The sequence below is a fragment of the Sturnira hondurensis genome, unplaced genomic scaffold (assembly GCF_014824575.4).
Source record: "Sturnira hondurensis isolate 20B ecotype Veracruz unplaced genomic scaffold, ASM1482457v3 Scaffold0016535, whole genome shotgun sequence".
NCBI lineage: Eukaryota > Metazoa > Chordata > Mammalia > Chiroptera > Phyllostomidae > Sturnira > Sturnira hondurensis.
The window spans coordinates 812272-835651 of record NW_028089166.1 but is presented as its reverse complement, the minus strand read 5'-3'; positions in this window follow the sequence as shown (position 1 = coordinate 835651).

The following is a 23380-nucleotide window of genomic DNA, read 5'->3' as shown; positions in this document are numbered from 1 at the left end:
CAACTAAGGACAGTCATTAAAGCCTTGAAAGTAAATGTAAACCTTTGGGCTGAAGAAACCAAGGTCAGACAAGAAGCGAAAGGAGAAATTTAGGGAAGGTTTCTAGTTGTAGATCAAGCACAACATCGCATAGAAAAGGAGACGAAGCTAACAAGCCAGCAGAGAGGTCCGGATTGTTTGAACACATAGAGAAAAAGGGGCCAATTTGATGCAGAATATCTTGGAAATGGAGAAAAAGGGTCTTGGTCATGGGAGCCAGAAATTAAGTGTAGAAATTAACCTTGACTATAGGCAGAAACATCTCATCTCACATACATAAAGAGCATTTCAATATGAACTAATTTGGGTTTGGATATTTTCTTATAAAAAGGACAGTAGAAAACTTCAATGAAAAGTCACACAAGTTATCATGTTGGTGATATTTAAACCAGTAGCTATTTAAAATATCAATAACAAAAACATAGCAAGGACGTTTCTAGAAGCACACAGAACATAAGAGCACGGAAAGCTCTAGCCAATAAACAGACTCCACTTTTCAGGAACTCTGAAATTAACAGGTTGACCTGCGATTTCACTTACCTATGGAATAAAGAACAATATAAACAAACATAAATAGACTCACAGATACAGAAGACAAGACCGATGGCTGACAGAGAGGAGGGGGTTGAGGGACTGGGTGAAAAAGGTGAAGAGATAGAGCAGTGCAGATTGGCAGTTACAAAACAGTCATAAGGATGTAAAGTACAGCACAGGGAATATAGTCAGTAATGCATTAAAAACTATGTATGGTGCCAGGTGGGTACTGGAAATATTAGGGGGAACACTTTATAAAGTGTATGGTTGTTTAGCCACTATGCTGTATAACTGAAACTAATACAAAATAAGATTGACTGCAAACTATAATTAAAAAAAGAAAAGTTCATTTGCTTGAGCCATGAGCTATGACTCTCAAAAAAATAGGTTAGAAATAGGAAAGGAGAAGAATAGGTTGTCTTTATTGGTTAAGAATTTCAAGGACCCTGTTATTTGTCCAACTTTTGTTGGAACATTCCAGAGAAAAAGTTTAGAACATAAAGATTTCAGTAAAAAAAAAGAGCAGACGTGCAATTTTATATATCCGTTTAATTAAATTTGCCATTTTTGTGCACAAATACTTGTGCATGACCTTTCCCTATTCAACCACGAATACCTTGGAGGGAAGTAAGACAGCCAAAGCTGGAATAGAAGGAAAGGAAAGTGGTACCTTTCAAACTGACTTGTGAAGTCCATTTCATTGATAGCCATGTGACAGCCAAATCTTTTATTTTGCAAGAGCAGAAATTGTCAAGAAGGAAAAACAGGAGAAAAATGAAGGATCAACAATGAAAACCCTGAAGGAATACAAACTTCAGTTTATTCATAAACATGGTTTTAAGAGGTAGAGTGACATTTTACAGTTACTCTTTATTAGTATTTGTTCTGGCTGAAAGGTCAGAAGGACCCATAAGGCAGGTAAGAAAGGACCTTTCAAACCTATGGGTCTTCTGAGAGAATGGAAACGTCAATAAGGTTACCCCACTTCTTCCAAGATCAAGACCTGTGTATCAGCAACAGGGGGAGGGAGAGATTGCCTGTGCTGGAGGGTCACCTAAGCAGTCCTTGACTCTGCAGGTAGTAAGGTGAAGGTCACTTATACAGATACCTGTATGATACTTGCCAATCTTCAGCAGGTTGAATTCCCTTCACAATTACTACCACCGGACAACTTCTTCTTTTGTACCCCAATATACTTATATGTTCTGCAAGTAGGATAAGGCCCTAGATAAACAGAGACATACTTGAGGGCAGAGGGAAGTATGAAGCTTCATAAGCCCCTAGACTGGGATAGGGATAAGCAAAGCCAGATCCAGAGCCTCCAAATGCCCAGTTAGGTATACTTCAATTATACTTTTTAACAAAAAGTAAATTGATGTAAAGAGGTCTTAGGAAGATCGATGTAATCAAGAACAAAGATATATGACAATTCACAAATAGAGAAGTGCGGATACTTCTTTAGAGGTAGAGAAGAATCAAAGGGAGTACAGAGGAGGAAATAGAAAAATGATCAAACTAACTGCATTGCAGCAATAATTACATAAAAAATGGAAGGTGGTTCTGGGTAGATAGTGTTGTCTGTTTTGGAGTTTGAGAAATGTAGAGAATCTTTGAAACAGGTCTGTGGCTAACGTGACATGCTGTAAAAGGGACATCATTAGAAAGGTCTGGCTGATGTTAGGTCACATAAATTTGTAGCTTAACATATCAATTAACTAGAAAATTATAACAACATTCACTGCAATTCAATTTACTTTGGTTTAACTTGTTTTCCCAGTAACAGATGTCCATGTTATTTTGCTAATTGCCAAGCCACATGAATCTGTTTTGATAATAACTGTGGGGCTTATTTAAAAATATGACTTGTTTTATTAGACATAAACTGAATATTTAAATGTTATTAAATATTTTTTCAAAAAATAAATTTGAAATGAAATGAAAGAAGTCCAATGAAATGACTCATACTTTTCCCATCTGCCAGGCAGAAAAAAGTCCAGGCTTCAAAATTTTTAGTATGTATAAACACTTGACTTCCAGCATTTGCCTATATGCTGTGATTTACTAAATTGTTACTTTAAATGAACAGAAAGAATAAAATGAAAATGGTCCAGCAGGAATAGAAAAGTTTTATTATCCCAAGGAGGCATTATACAGAAATGTCAAAGTGACCACCTACTGAAAATGGCTGGAACCCTCACTTCTTTCTAAATGTCACCAACTGCTCAAAATAAATGCTATGTATTGATGTACTAGCAGCTTTATATGATGTTCTTTTAAAGTTATCCATATTTCATTCACTCTCCCCCCACAAAACTTGAAGTAACACTGCATTTTATTTTGCTTTTCTGCTAGCAGCATGTCATAAAGCTCTTGCTTTCCTCTTCCAGATGAATTTCCTGGGGATCTGGCTCTTTCATTATGCCCATCCAATCCTGTAGTGACGGTTCCAGCCCAACATGAAAAGAGCAAAAGAGTCCAAGTCAGAAAGCCTAAGTTTAAGTTCAGAATCTGCCCTTTGCTAGTTGTGCGGCCCTTGAGCAAGTCTCAATGTACTTCAGCTTTCTCCTCTGGAAAATAGGAAAAGTTATAGGTTCTCCTCCAATCTCTAAAATTCTGTGATTCAAACACATAACCCCTTCATACTATGAATACACACAATCTGCAGTTATAGATTAAACCACAAAATTAGCATCACAAAAGATACCAAAGCCCTCATAAAAGGGGAGCGTAGGCTTCTATGCTGACACTTCTCCTTTGTGTTCTCCCCACTTCCCGTTTGGGGTTCAACTTTTCAAGTGAGAGATACTACAGATGATGATGCCAGAAAGAAAAGATTTAATTTGTGCATATGTATGTGTACACCTTAAATGTGAATGAGTGTGTGTATTTATTTTCTAGAAACCATATTACAATTCATTGGAATCAAAAGACATGCAAAAGGTACTAGTTAGCAATGCTAAGATTTGCTTATTTGATTAAATATATCCAACCATATGATTGCTGGGAAAGCAATCATACAAAAATAAAAACATTGGATATATTATTTGTATAAAATATGCTTTAAATCACAAGTACAAACTGGTACCAAGAACTAGTTATAATTCCTAAATATTTAGAATTAGTTTGATGAAAGTACATGTATTTAGGAAGTTACAATAAGCATGCATTTACATTAAATGTTTGTTTTCTTAAGTCTATAAAGTTATTTTTTATTATCAAAAGGAAAATTATACAGAATTTTTTCCCAAAATAACTAAGTTCAGTGAATCTGACATTTAGATTCTGCAAAAAGAATTATTTGCTTGTATATACTGTTTATATGTAGGTAAAGCAAGGGATAACACACATTTTTATTAAACTGTCATAACTTCTTAATACTTCATTAATTATTTAGCATTTCAGTGTTCTGAGAATGGATTTTAGGGCAAAATCAAGAGTTACAACACATTTTTTAAAAATGTAGTGCTTTTGGAGCTTACAAATGCATAAAAACTATAAGAAGTCAAATGATAATTTGTGTAGACCACTAAGATAAAATGAAACAGAACAAATCAATTCCAAGACTCACTATTGACTAAAACATTGTCTCAAAATTGCAGAAACTTGTTAAATCACCTCTTACTATTACTGACTTCAGGTATGTGCCAATGTTTTGTGAGGCCCATGTATAAAAACATTTTTGTTACATTGCATATTAATTCGCCAAACTTTCATGGCTTAAAAAATCATTCCGAACCCTGGCTGGTGTAGCTCAGTGGATTGAGCGCGAGCCTGTGAACCAGAGGATCGCGGTTCGATTCCCAGTCAGGGCACATGCCTGGGTTGCAGGCCAGTTCCCTGCAGGCCAACTCCCAGCAGGGGACACAGGAAAGGCAACCATACATTGATGTTTCTCTCCCTCTCTCCTTCCCTTCCCCTCTAAAGATAAATAAATAAATAAAAGCCACTTTCTTTAAAAAAAAAATCATTCCGAGTTGATTTATGGACTGGACTCTTTCAAAATCACATTAATGCAGAATATCTCAATGAACAGCCATAGATGGAAGAGCATACATTTTAGCCTTATTATTATTATTGGAGTAGACAAATGCCATCTCCAAACTAAAGTTCAGTTTCCTTTACCTATCAGGTTCTATTGCATGAGCATTCCACATCCATATGTTGAAATAAGGGGGAAAATGTCATCCTGAGCTCAGCACAGGCAGCTACAGTGATAGAACCTTCTGCTTGTGACTTCAGAAGCCTGTAACAGCTAACACAATATTCTCCCTTTATTTCAAAGATCAGATACCTTAGATAGGTGCAGATATCCGCACACTAATTCCTATCCTTCCAGCTTACTTCCTCTAATCGTTAGTCCCACTGCAATATCTCGTTTACCCCTTCAGACCACTAACCCATTGAGCTATCACTTTTTCACTAGCAATCAGCTCCTCATTTTCTTTTTATCCAGCTCAGATTCCTGGTTGATCTATAATTTTAATCTATTATTTGAATAAAACATGAACCCTTGTACTTGCACTCTTACCTGAATTACTTGGGAAAAAAACCCTCAATCCCATTAAACTCAACTATTTTCTTTTATCATGTCTACATGCACACTGCTCAGCATGACTGTAGAAAGCATACACCACCATGCTGGCTAGTCTCATTTTACATTTGGAAAAAGTTATCTCAACTGGGACTTCAGCAGTACTCTGTGATTTCACCTTCCAGCACAAACCCCTAGTGAGTTCACCTTCCAGTCCCAAGATTATTTCACACCATCTTGCACATCCTAGAGTGTCCAGTGCCCACTTTACTTTTCACTCTTGGATAATGACCGTGTGCTTCATTCAGTGAGCCAATTGGAGCAATCAAAATAGATCTTTCTCCACATCCCAACTCATCTATCACCATGCCATCATTAGTACTTATATCCTGAATTTTTTTTCTGTTACAATGAAGGGATAGTCCCTATATCCACCTAAGGTCAACCCTGTTCACTTATGTGCATTTCATGCTCCTTCTCATCATAAAGACTCTGTTCCTTCAATTTTCTCTTTCAAACATAAATTTGATTTCTTTGATTACCGGATCATTTATATTTGTACACAAACCTTCTATGATATCTCCCACTAAAGAAAAAAAACTCTTCACATCTTATGTGCCCATCTAGTTGCTGCCCAATTTCTTTGTTTGCATTTTGGCAACATTTTTGTTGCCAACATTTTCAAAAGGTTTACGTTCACTGCCTTCACTTGATCTCTTAGGTCTTTGATCACAGCCTTTCCACTGAAATCCTTTGTTAAAGGGTAACAATAATCTCCAGCTAATAAATCCTATGGTTATATGGTCTATACTTAGTCCTATTTTTACTCAACTTCTTAGCAGCATTTGACATAGGCATTCCCTCCTTCTTGAAACATTTTCCTCTCTCATTGTTTTCTGAACTCAGTATAGTTACACTTTTTATTTCCTTTCCTCCATGTATTAGGAAACTTTGTTCATTCACTTCATTCAGGTCTTTTTTCAAATTTATCTCCCCAGAAAATCCTTGAACACCCTTTCTAAAATATCCCTCTGCTTTCACAATCTATGACTAGTCTGCTTCATTTTTGTTCATAGTACTAATGTCCAAGAAATATTATAACAGTATATATATATATGTGTGTGTGTGTGTGTGTGTGTGTGTGTGTATTTGCTTATTTATTGACTGTCTCCACCAATAGACTATAAATTCATGAGGACGTGTTCTCTGCATTGCTAACACTGTAACTGGGACATAGTGAAAATAAAATAATTGTGTGTTGAATGAACAAATGATAACAGAATAAGTGAATTAAAATAAATCCAAGACAAAATTCAACAATGTCAACTTCTTATTCTAGTGAAGATTCTATAACCTATTCTCAAGTATCATTAATGTGCACCCCTGGTGGTTCGAGTTAAGCACAATGTTCCTTGGTATTTTTATTAACTGTGAATTTCAAATATAGGAGCTGTAGATAGTTACTTGTCTACATTACTTTATCATGATGTTGTGAATTCCATTCAAATCTAATCATGCTGGCCATACAGTCTCACCAGGTCATGTTCTAGAATAGCATATACTTTGAGCTTTTAAATCAAGCTGCCTGAGTTCCAATCCAGGCTTCACTCGTTACTAGTTGTGCAAACTTAAACAAATGATTTAACCATTCTGTGACTCTGTTTCTTCATCTGTACAATGGAAATACTACTAATAAATCAAGGATTTAGAGAAATAATATGTGGGAGGTACCATCTGCATATAGCACATAGGACCTGGTTTCCAACTTGCACTCAAAAAAGGTCTGTTGTTAAGCCCTGGCTGGTGTAGCGCAGTGGACTGAGCATGGGCCTGCAAACCAAAAGATCACAGTTCGATTCCCAGTCAGGGCACATGCCTGGGTTGCAGGCCAGTTCCCAGCAGGGGATGCACCAGAAGCAACCATACATTGATATTTCTCTCCTTCTCTCCTTCCCTTCTGAAGATAAATAAATAAATTTTTTAAAAAGTCAGCTATTATTATTACATTGAAACCCCAGGAAGTCCTGAATGCATTGTCCCTGACTTAACAAAAATTAAAATACTTCTAAGGACACTGATTTACTTCTTTCCATAAGTTATTTTGTGAACATATCTAACAGGTAAGGATTTTAAAACATCAGGATTTCTATGATTATAACCTGCCAGCCCTACCTGGAAGTGATATTCATCCTGAACACCTGATTTGCTGTTCTTTTTTTATTTTTAATTTTATTGTTTATGCCATGACAGTTGTCCTACTTTTTCTCCCTTTTCCCTCCTCTACCCAGCTTTCCCCCACACTTCCATAATCAATCTCTTAACTGTTGTCCATGCTCATGGGCCCTTCATATATGTTTGTTGACTAATCCCTTCACTTTCTTTTAATCAGTCCCTACCTTCCCTCTCCCTGTCAGTCTGTTTGTGGTTCTATGCCTCTGGTTGTATTTTGCTCATTAGTTTATTTTGCTCATTAGTTTCCTCTTATAAATGAGATTCTATGGCATTTGTCTTTCACTGCCTGGCTGACTTCACTTAGCATAATGCTCTCCAGTTCTATCTATGCTGTTGCAAAAAGTAGGGTTTCTTGGTTTCTTGGTTTCTAGGTTTCTAGGTTTCTAGGTTTCTAGGTTTCTAAGTTTCTTTCTTTCTTTCTTTCTTTCTCTCTTCCTGCTTTGTAGTATTCCATTGTGTAAATGTACCACTCATTTTTAATCCACCCATCTATTACTTGGCACTTAGGCTGTTTGCAAATCTTGGCTAATGTAAATAGTGCTGCTATGAACATGGGAGTGAATACATTCTTTTGAATTGGTGTTTCAGGATTCTTTGGGAATATTCCCAGCAATTCCATTGCTGGGTTCAAAGGCAGTTTCATTTTTGGCTTTTTGAGGGAAGCCCATATTGTTACCCAGAGTGGCTGCCCCAGTCTGCATTCCCACCAGCAGCGCACTAGGGTTCCCTTTTCTCTTCAACCTCTCCAGCACTTGTTCTTTGTTGTTTTATTAATGATACCCATTCTGACAGGTGTGAGGTGATACCTCATTGTGGTTTTAATTTGCACCTCTCTGATGGCTAGTAATGTTGAACATTTTTTCATATGTCTATTGGCCATCTGTATGTCCTCCTTGGAGAAGTTTCATTTTAGGACCTTTGCCAATTTTTTTAATTGAATAAAGTTCAGTACCCATTTATGATAAAAAACACTCATCATAGTGGGAATAGAGAGAGCATACCTCAAAATAATAAAGGCCTACTTATTATGTGAAAAACCTACTGCCAACATCATACTTCAGGAAAAAAACTAAAATAGTTCCCTTAAGATCAGGAACAAGACAAAGGTGTCCACTTTTACCCAGTTTATTCAACATAGTACTGGAAATTCTAGCCACAGAGATCAGACAAGAAGAAGAAATAAAAGGCAGCCAAATTGGAAAGGAGGAAGCAAAAGTCATTGTTTGCAGACATGAGAGTGTACATAGAAAACCGTATAGATTCCACCAAAAAACTACTTGACCTAATAAGTGAATTTGACAAAGTAGTGGAATACAAAGTCAGTATTCAGAAATTGATGGCATTTGATACAACAATAGCCAACAAATTGATGGCTATCAGAAAGAGAAACTATGAAAGCAATTCCATTTACTATTGTAACAACAATAAAAAAGTGCCTAGGAATAAATATAACCAAGGATATGTAAAAAAAAAAAAAAAAGGACCCATACTCAGAAAACTATAGGACACTGAAGAATTGAAGAGTAAACAAATAAGTGGAAGTATGTACCATGTTCATGAATTGGAGTGACCTTCAGATTCTTAATTCTACCTGCCTTCCCAAACTTCAAGTTCTGTCCTCCTCTGTTCAGATACCTTCCCATGACTTGACCACTTCCCGCCATCTCCTGACCATTAATGTAGCAATTGGATGATACTACCTGCCATTTGCCAGATATTTGTGCATCTTAAATCTGACACCGTCATCTCTCTACAATAAACTCTCTTAATCATATTTCTCATTGCTACTGTCTGAATCTGATCATTTCTGTTTTGTTACAAGTTTGCAAATTTACTATGATGGGTTACTATGACATACCTCTTAGCATAATTTTATATTATGTTCTTTGGGGGCTTTAGTCAGGGATAAAATAATAACTAAATTTAAACTCATGTCAAAATCTGTATCCATTTGTTAGCTTTCTTCATCGGATTTATTTTTTATTTTTTAGCAACTTTTTTCTTCTCTACATATTTTATTCCTCTACATGTCTCAGAAACTAATGCTCTTTATGGAGCACAGTGAACAATTTATATGACTAAAGACAATTTTTCTATTAAAATTGTTATTTTAATATTTCTTGCAAGGTCAGTTACTCTCTGGGAATTAACTGGTAGGAACTGTTACATTGTGTTACACTGTTTGATTTAAACTACAAACTAGAATTAAAACAAACAAAGTAGTCATGAATTATTTACTAAATTAAAAATATAATCAAAAAATATTTTTATTGTTACTCTTAAAGTTTAACAACTCTATCTTATTGGATTAATTTGAAACATTCAGTTAGAACAAAGTAATAAGGCAGCAATAAATATGCTCAATTATTTTTTGATATCTAAGTAACTATCTTACCAGAAACATTTTTAAAACACTTTATTTTAGCATGTCCACTTTAATGAATACAATCTCCACTGATGCCTATAACTAAATTTTTTTAAAGATTTTATTTATTTATCTTTAGAGGGGAAGGGAAGGAGAGAGAGAGAGAAATATCAATGTATGGTTGCCTCTCATGAGTCCCCCACTAGGAATTGGCCTGCAACCCAGGTATGTGCCCTAACTGGGAATCCAACTGCAATCTTGTGGTTTGCAGGCCCACGCTCAATCCACTGAACTACACCAGCCAGGGCACTATAACTAAATTTTAAACTTGTTCATTCATATATGTGTGTGTGAATGTCAAAATGGCAGCATAAATTTTAAGAGTGAAAAATAAAAATAAAATTAGCCATATATTTTACATTAAAGTTAAAACCTTCATGGTGCCAAGTTATAATGTGAAAATGCAGGCATTTGGTACTTTAACTGTATTAACAAATGAGATACAAATAGACAAAAAAAAATAAGCCAGGCAATGAAAGACAAATACCATATGATCTCACCATTAACAGAAACCTAATCAACAAAATGAATAAGCAAACAAAGTATAGCCAAAGGCATTGAAATTGAGAACAGGTTGACAGTGACCAGAGGGGAAAGGGGAAGGGATAATGGGAGAAAAGGGTGAAGGGTTTGCAGCAACAATTATAAAGGACTAATGGACAATAACGGGGGGGGGGGGGGGATGGAAACAGGGAAGGGAGGTGGGGAGGGCTGGGGTCGCAGGGAGGGCTGAGGTCGTGGGGAGGGGTAGCGGGGAAGGGCAGAACAACAATAAAAATCTTTTAAAAAAGTGAATGAATATCAAATACAATACTAAAACAAATGATTAAAGAGAACACTGTGGTGTAAGTCTCCTGAAATGAAACTGAAGTACTGAAGGTCCTGCTGATGAACATGATAAACAAATACAAATCAGCGGGGATGATTCTGCTATCAAGGTTGATGAGTTACTGAGGCTATTCTATTCTTAATGAACCTATTTTAGATTACAAGAACAAAACCAAAAAAACTTAAGATTTAGACAGAAAACCTGATTCTGAAATCCAGTTGAGCCAGATTTTCTTCTCACACCATGACAACATACAAGAAATATAATATTGTTTGTTCACGAGAAAAAAGAATGCAGGATGTCCTTATGTTAAGGAAAGAGAGGCACACATCCAAGAAACCACAGCCATTACTATTAACTTAAAATAATGTAAATATAATCATTAAAAAATAAGCTTCCAGACTTTGTGATATGCATATTGATAGAAAGGATATAAAGTCTTCTATATAAATCACAAAGTTTCATTATTATATAAATGTGCTTTCAACAAGTATATAAGAATAATAAAGAATTTAAAAATTACTGTTAATGGACAAAGTTCAAGTCCAGAAAACTATAGTCGTGAGACTCAGAAGCAAAGCAGAGGTGAAGAATAATCTCAGTCATACCAAAGGAAGAACTAGCCCCTTATTTCCATGGTTAGCGACTATAAGCACTTTCCAGGTGAGAGGGAACCGGAAGTCAACATCAGAGACTGAATCTGCAGTTGTCTGGTCATTGATCATAAAGCTGGAGCAGAAAATGTTTATACTGCTCTTTCCTCAATGGGTTCAGTTGTTGCCAACAGATTGTTTTGTTATCTTCAAAAACCCTAACCTTAAAAATAATTGCATGCTGTCCAGGTGTTACTATACAATAATTAAGGAGCTAAATTACCTGTTCCCAAATATTCCAGTAGGAAGTAAAAAAAAAAGGCAATATTATTTTAAGAAGACCATCTCAAGGAGGCTTAATTTTGTTTTGATGATCCGCCTATGACAAACGTAAGTAGTTCCCATATTTCGTTAGCATTTGAAGAGTTTTTAGATAGCTTTCTTTAAAATACCAAATTTTAACATTTAGTATTAGAATGTTCGAGATTATAAATATGGGGTAGAACTATTCACTGTCTCTCGTATGGCCCCAACTGTTTGTGCCTCACAGCTAAGACCAATGCACACATATAAATATACATTGAAAATTAAAGCCACGATGGGTGATTACTCTAGGATTAAGATGTGTTAGTCTGTTCAACAAATACCACTTTGAGCTATATGTCATTGCCACTTGTAAGGTAGAATAGAAATACTTGGATACTCAAGAGTTTTTTTATGCTTAAACTTAGTATTTCTTTAATCAGTTTTGTATTTAAAGATCAGTTATAGGCACTGGGGACACAATGGGGGTAAAATTAAGCCTCTTCAGTTTTCATAGCTGTTTCCTGTCTCTGTATCCCCCAGATGACAATTTTAAGTCTATGCATCCACTCTATAAACATTTATTTGGAACTTTTGCCTAGGTATTGAACATATTTATTATCAAACATACTCCCAACTGCAGTGAAGCTTAAATCACAGTCGGGGAACCAGACGTCAAAACAACCTTCACAGCATGGTAAGTACAACTATTGTGATAAGTGCATTAACAACAGGTACAAGAGACTTTGAAAGAGTAGGCCAGGGAGATCTAGTCTGATTTTTGAGGGCTCACATTTTGTAAGAAGGAGTCCAGACTCTTTGAAGAATCTCAGGACAACAGAATGAAGGATCCTGTAATGCTGGTGAATATTCAATGTCACTTAGACTAAGTGCTTTACAGATATTTTCTAATTACGAGAGCAAAACTGACACTATTCTAGTCCCCTATGTTACCAACCTGAATGGAATCTTAATGGGTAAGTAACTTGCGTAAGAACACATTAATAAATACACTTTGAATTACCCTGGCTCAAAAGTCTGAGCAGTGATAAAAATACTAAACGATATCAGGATTTGGACTCCAGCAATCTCTGCCTTCAGTATCTGTGTGTTCAGCCCTCACATATGTTGCCTCCTACAGCTCAACTTTGATGTGTCCTATCTGGCCTGGAACTTCAGGGCTAACATCCACAGCCCTAGGATGCAACTTTCCTAAAAATTACCCCTAGGACTTTTCAACTAGTCCCCAACCCCCCCCCCCCCATTTTTAATGAGCTGAGATGGAATTGAGGAACGCAGGGCAGAAGAATGTAGACTATGCTATTGTGGTCACCCAACTGAGGAACCACTGAGGCTAGGATGTCTCAAGGAGCCATCATCTCCATCTACACAGTCCTGCAAAACGTGGTCTGGCATTTTCTTTCAGTTGAGGACTGATACCTGAGATTCAACACTTACAAATCGAAGCAACCCTCACCCAACTCCATAAATGCATACTCCATAAAGTAGCCTAAACCTAACAAACAATTGTAAACATGGACATCAGAGTTTTACATGCTTCTTTGTGTGTGGTTGAAATGGACAAAAGTCAAATCCAACTTTTGGCAGACAGACAAGGTTAAAACTTAAGTAAAACACACAAATGTTAACCCCTTAAGCAAATTTTGCATAATTTGGACACATGAAATACATCCCAATATACTTAAGAGGAAATCTTCCCAACTGTCAATATGGCAAATAACCTTTACTTACCCCTTCTCCTAAATCACTCCTGATAAAAAGTGATATTGTGAACATTTCCACTTAATGCACTTAACCGAAATGTAAAATAACATTGTTAAGTAAAATATAATTATGGTTGTGATAGTAACTATCAACACAAGACAAAATTTCCTGTGCCACCATAGTCCCTCTCTCTGAAAGCCCATCTCTGCCAAGCAGTGAAAGAAGAGAGGCATAATCTTGACCATTTCCCTCAGGCCTCATGTGTAGGAAGCAGCCCGTCCAGAAATCATAAATACATACTTTTTATGGGTGTTCTCATCTATATGTAGCTGCCAAGGCTGTTTTGTAATTCATCACACTCAACAGCATATAGTAAAACAGAACATTATTTATAGCCATAGTAAGGGGAAAGTTGTTACTGATGTGTGGCGTATGAACTTATATACAACACAGGTTCATTTGGTTGCAAGCAACAGAAGCCAACAGGAATATTTTAACCAAAAAAGGAACACGTTGGAAGGAGATACTGGAGCTTACAAGATCAGGGAAAGGCAAATGACCAGACTCAAAATTGATGAGAAACAGGTAACTATAAATCTTCCCCAACTCTCCAAGTTGGCACTGCTGCTACTAGGATGAAATGCCAATCATTTCTTCTGTTTTGAATTATCCTGCTCAAGTTTCAAATCCCCTTTAAGGAGACTATGACTGAATCAGTTTAGATCACCGGCCTCTATATTTTTCCTGTACAGAGGAAGATTCTAATAAGTCCTAGTAAACAAAGTCTCCAAGGACCTCTGCTGTTTCTGGAGTTAAAAACCAAAACTTAATTTATTGCATTAAAATGACTATATACTATTGATGGATCCTTTCTCAAAAGAAAATAAGAATGCAGTTTCAAAGGACAAATCAATGTTAGTTTGCAGCAGACAAGAAACATAAAACAATTTCCCCCTAAACTATATACATATGCATGTTCTATGACTCGACCATACCATTCCTGGATATTTGCTAAAAAATAAATACATGCCTAGGTTCCCAAAAGGTATGTTTAAGAATATGCAGATCAACATTCTCTGTATCAGGCAAAAAACTGGAAAGCACCCAAATGTCCATTAATGGTAAATGGATAAACACGACATTCAATAACATTGATGAATCTCAGGAGTATATGAGGAGGCCTGTCCACAAAGTATCCAGCCAGATGATATGAAAAATAGAGACATTTATTGGAGAAGATACAAGAAACATTGTATATAGAACAATGACACCTTAGTCTCTTTCAGAATAGGTACCTTCCCAATCAAAAACATAGTTAACATGGTCTTGATCTTGCTGTGACGTTGCCATGCCTTCGTCGGGTGTGGAGAACCAGGTGACTTCCACTGGAACCACTGGGCCTTCGTTTCCAGGTAGCCATGGACCCACCATTCATTTCCAGTTCTGACCTTCTTGAGGAAATCTGGTTCATTTTTAATGATTTGACGCAAGTCATCACAACTGCAGCGAGATGCTCCTTCTGCTCTGGTAGCAGAAGCCATGGAACAAGTTTTGTCACGACATGTTTCATATCAAGATCCTGTGTCAAAATCTTGGACACAGTAGTTTTGGGAATCCCCAGATCAGCTTCTAGTTCTCACACTGTCAGTCACTGATCTTTGTTGATTGCAGCCCATACATGTTCAACATTCTAAGGTGTTCTGCTTGCTGTAGGCCTTCCAGAAAGTTGATCACTTTTGAGAGATTCTTAATCATCTCTGAAGTGTTTGTGTCACACTTTTATTTGGTACTGCATTCATTGCATCATCTCCAAAAGCCTTCTGAATCATTCAAATAGTTTCTGTGAAGGAATATTCAAATCTAACACAAAATTTGATCCAGATTTTTTGCTTTACTCACTCAATCATTTTGAATGCAATGGCCACGCTGTACACATGCTCACTCAACAGTGTCTACTGCCCCCACTGACTAGTACAGTGACATTGTCACTGTTCATGCATGTGCATTTCAGTCCACTCTCCTTGGCTGCCAGGTTACATCGATGTCATGCAAACTATTCTCATTGTGTTAACAATGGCTGGTCTTTTTCCTAGACCGAGCTTATACTATTGCTGGAGGAGGCCAGGTATAAAGAGAACCTAATAGATGATCTGATGCTTGATTCTTTTATAACATTGAAATAGGTAAGACTAACCTTTCATATTAGGAGTCAATATATGGGTAACTCTTGGGTCGGTAGAGAGTAGCAGGAAACAGGACGGGGTTTCTAGGGTGCTCCTTACAGCCTGTGCTCTGGATCTTGGTGCTGCTGAATGACTGTGACCAGTCAGTACAAAGCTATCTCTTTGTATCCTTATGATTTGAGCACTTTCTTCTGTATGTATCACATACATACACACACACACACACATATATATATATATACATATAAAGTTGTATAAAGGACATATGGTGATGTAACTTATAGAACAAAATTAGAATAAATGCAAAAATCTGTGCAGCTCTCCCAATGTATATGCAACCAAAAAAGCCAAAATGGAAGCAACAGAATATTTGTATTTGTTTTCCTGTAGTATGAAAGGTGACTCATATATATTGTGTTCACATGCATATATTCTGAAATTAGCCAAACCAGGGTTCAGTTTCCAGCACTACCATTTACTAATTATTAATTTGTGCTAAATGAATCCTTATAAGCTTTATTTTTTGTGATAGTAAAATGTGGATATTAATTCATACATCATAAAATTATATTAGGTAAAAATAATGTATATAAAGGCTCACCACAGGATTCAACATATAATGGCAACTACTGCTAATATTGTTGAAGTACATATATATATACATATAATTTGAAATCCACTGTAACTCTAAGAGGTGATCATGCTAGGTGAGAGACGGCACATTGTTCTCCATAATATGGGACAAAACCCACTGGCGGAAAACAAAACGATTTAAGGTGGAATACAGGCACAGCCTTAAGTAACAACATATAGTGAAAAAATTGTCCTCTTTCAAACCTTTTGATTATATCAACAAAAGTTCTTAGATTTATGCTAGTATGTCTTCAACCTCTTTCTTGGGCTTGCTAATATCTATTTTTAACTACAAAAAAAGCACTCCTCAGGTTCAGATCCTTGGCTAGATTCTCTTGCTAGATTTAGTGACACTGATTTAATTTTGGTTTTGTTCTTTGCATGTGCTTTATGAACACCTCCCATTTATGGCAAATGTTACTAGTTATCCACTTGCAATAACTATGTATAATTTTACTTTATATAAAATTTTCAGGTTAAAGGGAATCAGTTAAAACGTATTTAGGATATATAAGAACACTTGGAACAGAAGCTGTAAAAAATATCATAATTTGTGATTTGGGGGTCAGGTTTCCATAACTTTCACCTAAAGAAAATTCAGAATGGGAAGAATGCAAGAGAACCTGTTTCATGGTCTTCAGGTCCCTGATTCAGAGCAAATATATTCATAGAGATCCAAAAGGAGAGAAGGGGCAGTTGCTGAAAAGATTTATTGTTACGGTCTTATGAAATTCTCCATATAACTCCTAACACAGTAAAAGGAGACAGGGGCTTCAACCCCCTTCCTCGGAAAACTGGTTTTAAAATACATTCGCTGAAATTGTTAGATACAGAAGGGTGGTGCTGGGCTCAAATCTGAGAAATCTACACCATGAACAAAATCTAGCTCCTGCCTATGAACGATGGGCTCAGTCTTTGCTTAGATAATGAAATCAGGAGAGTGCTATGGTGGAAGCATCAGCTTGCACTCCGGAGTTTGCTGGGCCATGTAATTAAAAAAAAAAACTGTATCATGTTGACCAGTGGATGACATAACAGGGGAAGAGAGTGGGCAGGGACCCATCTGGGGTCCTTTGCTATAAGGCTACTTGGAGGGACCAAAGACCTTTGGGGAAAGAGGCCAGAGTTGTATCACTAAATGCTCAGGAGAAAATAAATAATCTATTTTGGGACCTCTCTCAATAGAGATATCTCCTTCCCAGGAGGGAGGGACCAAGATCAAATCTGGAAAGAGCATAAAAGAGCGCCCCATCTTCCAGGCCACAGTGCAGGACAGAAGGTATTATCAGACCAGCCCAATTTATTACTAGATTATCTTGTCTTAGCCCCTGACCAAACCTTCCTTTTGTTGAGGTCAAAACAGCACTCTTAGGGGAAAAGAGAACCCAACCTCACTGTCCATCCCTATCCCTTTTTTCCTGATCAATCCTAGTCTGAAAAAGATCCCTGCAAGCAGAAGTGGGTTTACAAGGGTGAACCCCCCAAACAGAATTTATAAAATATTGTGCATTTCTTTTTACATGTTTAAACTTCAGTCACCTTCAAAACACTCTCCATTTGATGCAATACACTTATAGAGATATTTTTGCCACTGTTCAGAACAGTTTTTGAACTCATCAATTTTGATGCCTTTTAGTCTTTCTGCTATTTTTTGTTTCACCGCTTCCACATTGGCCAAATGTTTCCCTTTGAGACTTCTTTCATCCAGGGAAACACACAAACAAAAAAAGTAGCTGGGGGCAAGATCGGGTGAATATGGAGGGAGGGGCAAAGGGATCATACTATTTTTGGTCAAAAATTGCTGAACACTCAGTTTGGTATGGAAAGTATACTGGTGAATCGCGTATCATGAAATGGGCAAACTTGTTGAAAGAATCTTCAAAACAAATTCACTGAAACCGAATGCAGCCTCTCACAACAACAGCAGCTGGCACACTGACACAGATGGGTTCCTAACCCAGGGGAAGCCTGTGCTACAAGGCGCCTGTCCTCTAGAAGATAATTCTGGGATTTGGGGGATCCCCCCTTGTATAGCAGAAGAAAAAAGAATGTATGACAATTCAGAGTCTAATTACAGTTATTGAACATTCTAATTTCTGAATTGAGATTATATGCAAATCAGAAAGAATAAGGTCTGAGCAGAAAACTCAAATTTCATGAAGTTCCCATAAAGAGGAAAGGAAGATAAGTGCCCTGGAAAAAGTTTACAGTGACGGTAGAAGGCAGAATTAATTTATTATGTGATGTCTTGATTACATCACAAGTTGTGCTTATTAAATAAAATGAATTACAATATCCTATATTGGATAATCATATGATTATGCAGGTAAAATATGATATTTTTCCTAAATGATATTGTCCTGTGCAGAAAGAATCAGAAGGACACACAATACAGTTTCCACAAATGGAATAGCAACTTTCAGAAATGCAGCATTAAAATTAATTTTAAATGAAATTCAGATTAGAAGTAGGAATCCTTGCCACTAGAAATTATAAACTCAGCCACAAACTCTATTCAATATTAAATTATCATAAAATATTGGTCACAAGGCAAATTTTTAAAATATGTCTTTTAGAAGATTTAGTAAGTCTTTGTATCATAAAATAAACACAAGGTAATTCAGAGTGGAAACTTCATTTCCTGTTAAGCTATAAACTTGTATGAGCAGCATAACCATATATTACAAGCCCACAGCTTAAGTGACTTAGAGAAGTTTATCTTATATTTATCTGCACTCAGAGCCACTGGGGTTCTGCATATAATCTTCTCAAATAATGTCTCACATTTATTATTTCATTCTACACATATTCTGAATACTGCTTGAATTTCAGACCTCGTCCTAGTTTAAATGGGAGGTAAACAAGGATGAACGAAACATTAATGCCCACTGTTCTCACAAAGCACTGAAAAATTAAAAAGTATGACATGTGTCACAAAATGGCAGGAAGCATAAAAGTGCTTCAAGGAGCACTGTGTCATCCTAATGGGAAGGAAGGAAGGAAAAAGATTGCTCACTATTTTTGTGCACAATTAGAAATGCGGTCACTGAAACAGATTCAGTATGCTCTGAAAATGACAATCAACACCTAATTCTGGTACTGATAAAATATGATGTTTATATGGGGCTAAATAAATAATTTCAAGTCATTTTGGCCTTATTTAAAATCAATGGCATTTCAAAGCAAAAGTTCAAAAGAAATCTTTTGTTTTTTCATTCTTTGTGGTGTCACAGAAGTCCGAAGGTAAGCTGGGCATTTAGCTCACAGCAGTTCACCCAGACTATACTCTAGTCGCCACTCCAGCTGTTCCAGATGCTTCTGTGTTATTTTTGTTTTGTTTTTTCTTCAGTCTCCAAAACATGTGACTATAATCGGCACAGGTCTCCCTGTCCACTTTAAGAACAGAGTCAGAAAATAAATAAAGAACGGGACAGGCCAAAGAAGCCACCACTGAAAATATCTCAAAGGAATATTTCTAAAAGGTACCCTGAGGCACATGGGAGGTTAATTTTGGATTTGGAACTACTACTTCAGAAAAGCAGTATTGTTTATTTAGAAGATAAATGGAAGAAGAACAATGGTTTAGGTGCAGAGCAAAACAATCTAATATAAAAACAAACATCAAAGGAAAAAGTAAAAATATGGCATGTGGAAAAACATATTTCCCCAATTAGATAAAAAAAATAACAAATACTAGTAAATAATTTGGAACATTGTTTCATAGTGAGTTCTTACAGATGTCAGCTGTGGCAGGCCACTTATTTACGTTTAGAGAAATAAATAATAAATGGTTTTAGCTGAAGAATTTTTAGACTTGCTATTTAAGCTTTCAAAGAATCGTTGGTTACTTTGTATGCATAGAGTATACTTGCAATACCTAATCAAAATATTTTAGTTGTGATATGAAGGAAGTAATGATGTGTGAAAGGTGCGTGCATCACTCCGGTAACAACAAAAACAATCTGGGCTCTTCTTCTCATAGTCCCACTATCCCCCACACACAGTAGCTGGTTATTCCTTTTCCTGTTTCTGATAATGGTATCACTATTTTCCTGGCTTCCAGAAAGTTCAAACCATCTGTTAAGATCACAGGTTTGGAATTACGGAACCACCGGAGGCCCAACTCTATCACCAGCTGTTTAACCTCATGGGAAGTACTTATCTTCTCAGTCTCAGTTCTCTTTTCTGTATAAAGGGATCACATTTTCTTTCTCATTCACAATAATACATGAATATAGTAAGCAGGCATTAATGAGCTGGCATCATTATTACTGATTAGCCACACTTCCTCAGCATCACCATATTTTATACACCTTCTCTTTTCTTTTTTTTCACCTTCTCTTTTCTTATTCATCTTCATTCTGAGCCTGTTGATTCCCACTTCCTAGTATCGCAAACTCCATATTTCCTAAAGATCGCCTTTCTTGGCCTGAGACCCATTTTCTAGCATCCTCATGAACAAAAACAAAAAGGACATGACTCTTTTGTACACCTGGTTTTTACTCTTAATGCAACCTGTCCCTTCCCTCCCCAGACCAAGCCGACTCAAATGTGACACTCAGGTGCGTTTGAAATCACAGGCTGTTGGGCTATCCAGCCTAAAATGTTTTCACATGTGCAAGTCTAGAATACTAACTAACCTATCCAGGAAGCAGTCTTGTTCCTTCTGAACAAGATTATTCTCTGACCTAAGGCATTTAGCCTCTGTTGGTACTTTCATCAGGGATTCCCCAGACCTTCCTCCACAGAAGCCCTGAGACTCCCTGTGAAGCAGAAAGTATGTGCAAAGAAAAGGTCTACTGCCAAGGATACCCAGTCTCCACGTGGATAGATACTGTAGGTGCCCTCTTTCATTCCTCACCACAGGCTCCTTGAAGTACAGGTGATTGGGTGAGCACGGCTTCCTTCCCTTTCTATTGCCCTCCTCCCCCCTCCTCCTCTTCCTTCCTTCTCTTCGTTCCTCCCTCTTGCCCTCCATCTCTCTTTTTTCTCCTCCCTCTTCCTCTTTTTTTATTAGATCCAAGTGGGTGAATAATGTTTTGTCAGATGACCTTAAATATGTTTGGGTGTCTCAGGTTGCATCAGGCTTGGTCAATAGTCTGTCAGTAGCCCAGCACAGCACCTGGAACCTCCTGTTCTAGATGACTAATATAAAATAGAGCAACATATGAGTATTCAGCCTGATTGGATAACTGTAATTTAGCTCATTGTGTTTTGTTTCTGGTTTGTTGCTGGTTTTTGGGGGGGACTGCTTTAGAATTATTAAACCCATTCTAAGAGGAAAGAAGGATAGGCATATAGCCAGTCCCTCACCACTGATTTAAAATAATATGAAAATATTTCACCTCACTTCTGGTGAATGTTTAAACATTTGAAGATTTGCCTCCTTATCCTCAGGAAAAGGAAATGTTCTTGGTCGGGCTCCAGATTGACTGGTTTATTAAAATCAGTAATAAAAGAGAAATCGAGGCCATGACCAGATTTCAAAAACAGATCCGGTGCAAGGTTAGGGGATAGGAGGACCTAGCAGGGCAGTTATTAGGTGACATTACAAATAAGTGGGAGAAATGGGAAGGAATCCAAAGTGCTAACCAGAGGGTACATGTGTATACTTGTGCTTATAATGGAAGAGTTTGAGCCCAAATGTGAAGGCACTGACCCAGAGAACGTCTATCATAAAGAACACCGGAAACCATGTTGCATCTGAGTTCTTAGAAGATGACAAATTCAACTTTACTTGAGTGATACTCTGCCACCAATTACATTCGGATCAGGTAGACCCCTTTCATCCTCATGGGGGAAGGAAATCAATCCCTCCCTTACAGACCTTTCCATGAAAGCCCAACTAGGAAAATTGTTGTGCCATGACAAGAAACTTCATTCTGACCTTACTTTACTCCATATTCAAGCCTCTTACAACGCTTCTGGAGAAACTGTAATCCCCAAAGTCACTCCTGGAAACTAGCAAGATACGAGGGAAGGATTCTCACACTTTTTACTTGGGGAGCTAAACTGAAAAAACTCATCCCAGGACGCTTAGAGACAATAGGTATCTGAGATGGGGCAGTAGCACAGCCCCCACCCAAGCAAACCTGGACTCCTGCTGTGGCTCTTCCTCCACCTCAATGTGGGTGTGAGGACTCTGACACCACGTGGGTTTCTGAGGTTCAATAAAATATCAGGGGTTCTGGAGAAGCACTCCTTCATTTTCTAATAATTCATTAATAGTTCATCACGAAAGTATAACTGATAGAGGACAGTATCCATAACTCATTCCATATTTATTGATTTTGATTCTTTTGATTACCAACTGCCCTCAGAAAAAATACTTCATTCAAAGAGGAGGCTCAGGAGTGGGTCACTGATCTGCACTTAGTAAGGTCAGATTCATACTATGTCAGCTGTTTGTTTTTCTCATTTCCCTATTTCCTACCCTGCTTGGCAAATTGTGGGCAAAACAAGCCAAGTCCCCCAAGACAATGCAATGCCACTGGTTTCCACACCATGGTCCTGATGACCTAGAACCATAGTCCAAGTAATCTGTTTTGAAAATTACTTTTCCATGACATTGGCCCTAATGTATATAAAATCATACATGTAGACATAGAACTATTTGCCATCAAGGTCATTGTTAGGGCTTGAGGCATTAATTCAAGTCAATGTAGGCCCCTGTGACAAAGAACTCAGATCTCAGCTGAAGGACCTGTATCAAAAATCTAACTGGCAGCTTCATGGGAATCAAAAAAGGGTGTTTTCCTCAGGCATTTTACTTATTCATCTCCTGTGTGACAGGCAATAAAGAGAAACAGAAAAATGCATACCATCCTCAAATAGAGAATGATAACAATTTGGGAAAACCCACTGGTCAACTTAGAACGAGAGACATTTGCACCTAATGATTTAGCACAGACCAGGAGCAAGGCCTGCGTGCAAAGGCTCCTGAGTTCCAGCGTCACCAGGAGAGGTCCAGGGGGAAGGGTACTGCAGATATAGATGTCTTAGTACACCAAGTAGTACTGCTCCCCCATGCCGATCTGTGGCAAACGTCACTCCAGAATACGACTGTGATTTATTTATAGCATTGAAGGTAGGCTCCAGGGAATGGTGGAGTGCCCCCTGCCGCACTATACTTTCCCACGTAAGCTGGACTCTGCTTATCTTCTCAAACTCTAAATGTTGGAGGTCCTCTCATTGTCATTTTGGGGCTCCTCATCTTGTTTCATTAGTTTATGTCATCAATATCCTACTAATTCCTAAATTTACATCTACATACGGTACAGCATGTCTCCCCCATACATTTGTTTAATGGAAGAAACTCATTAGAGACTCTTCCGAACTATGTTAAGTGAAGTT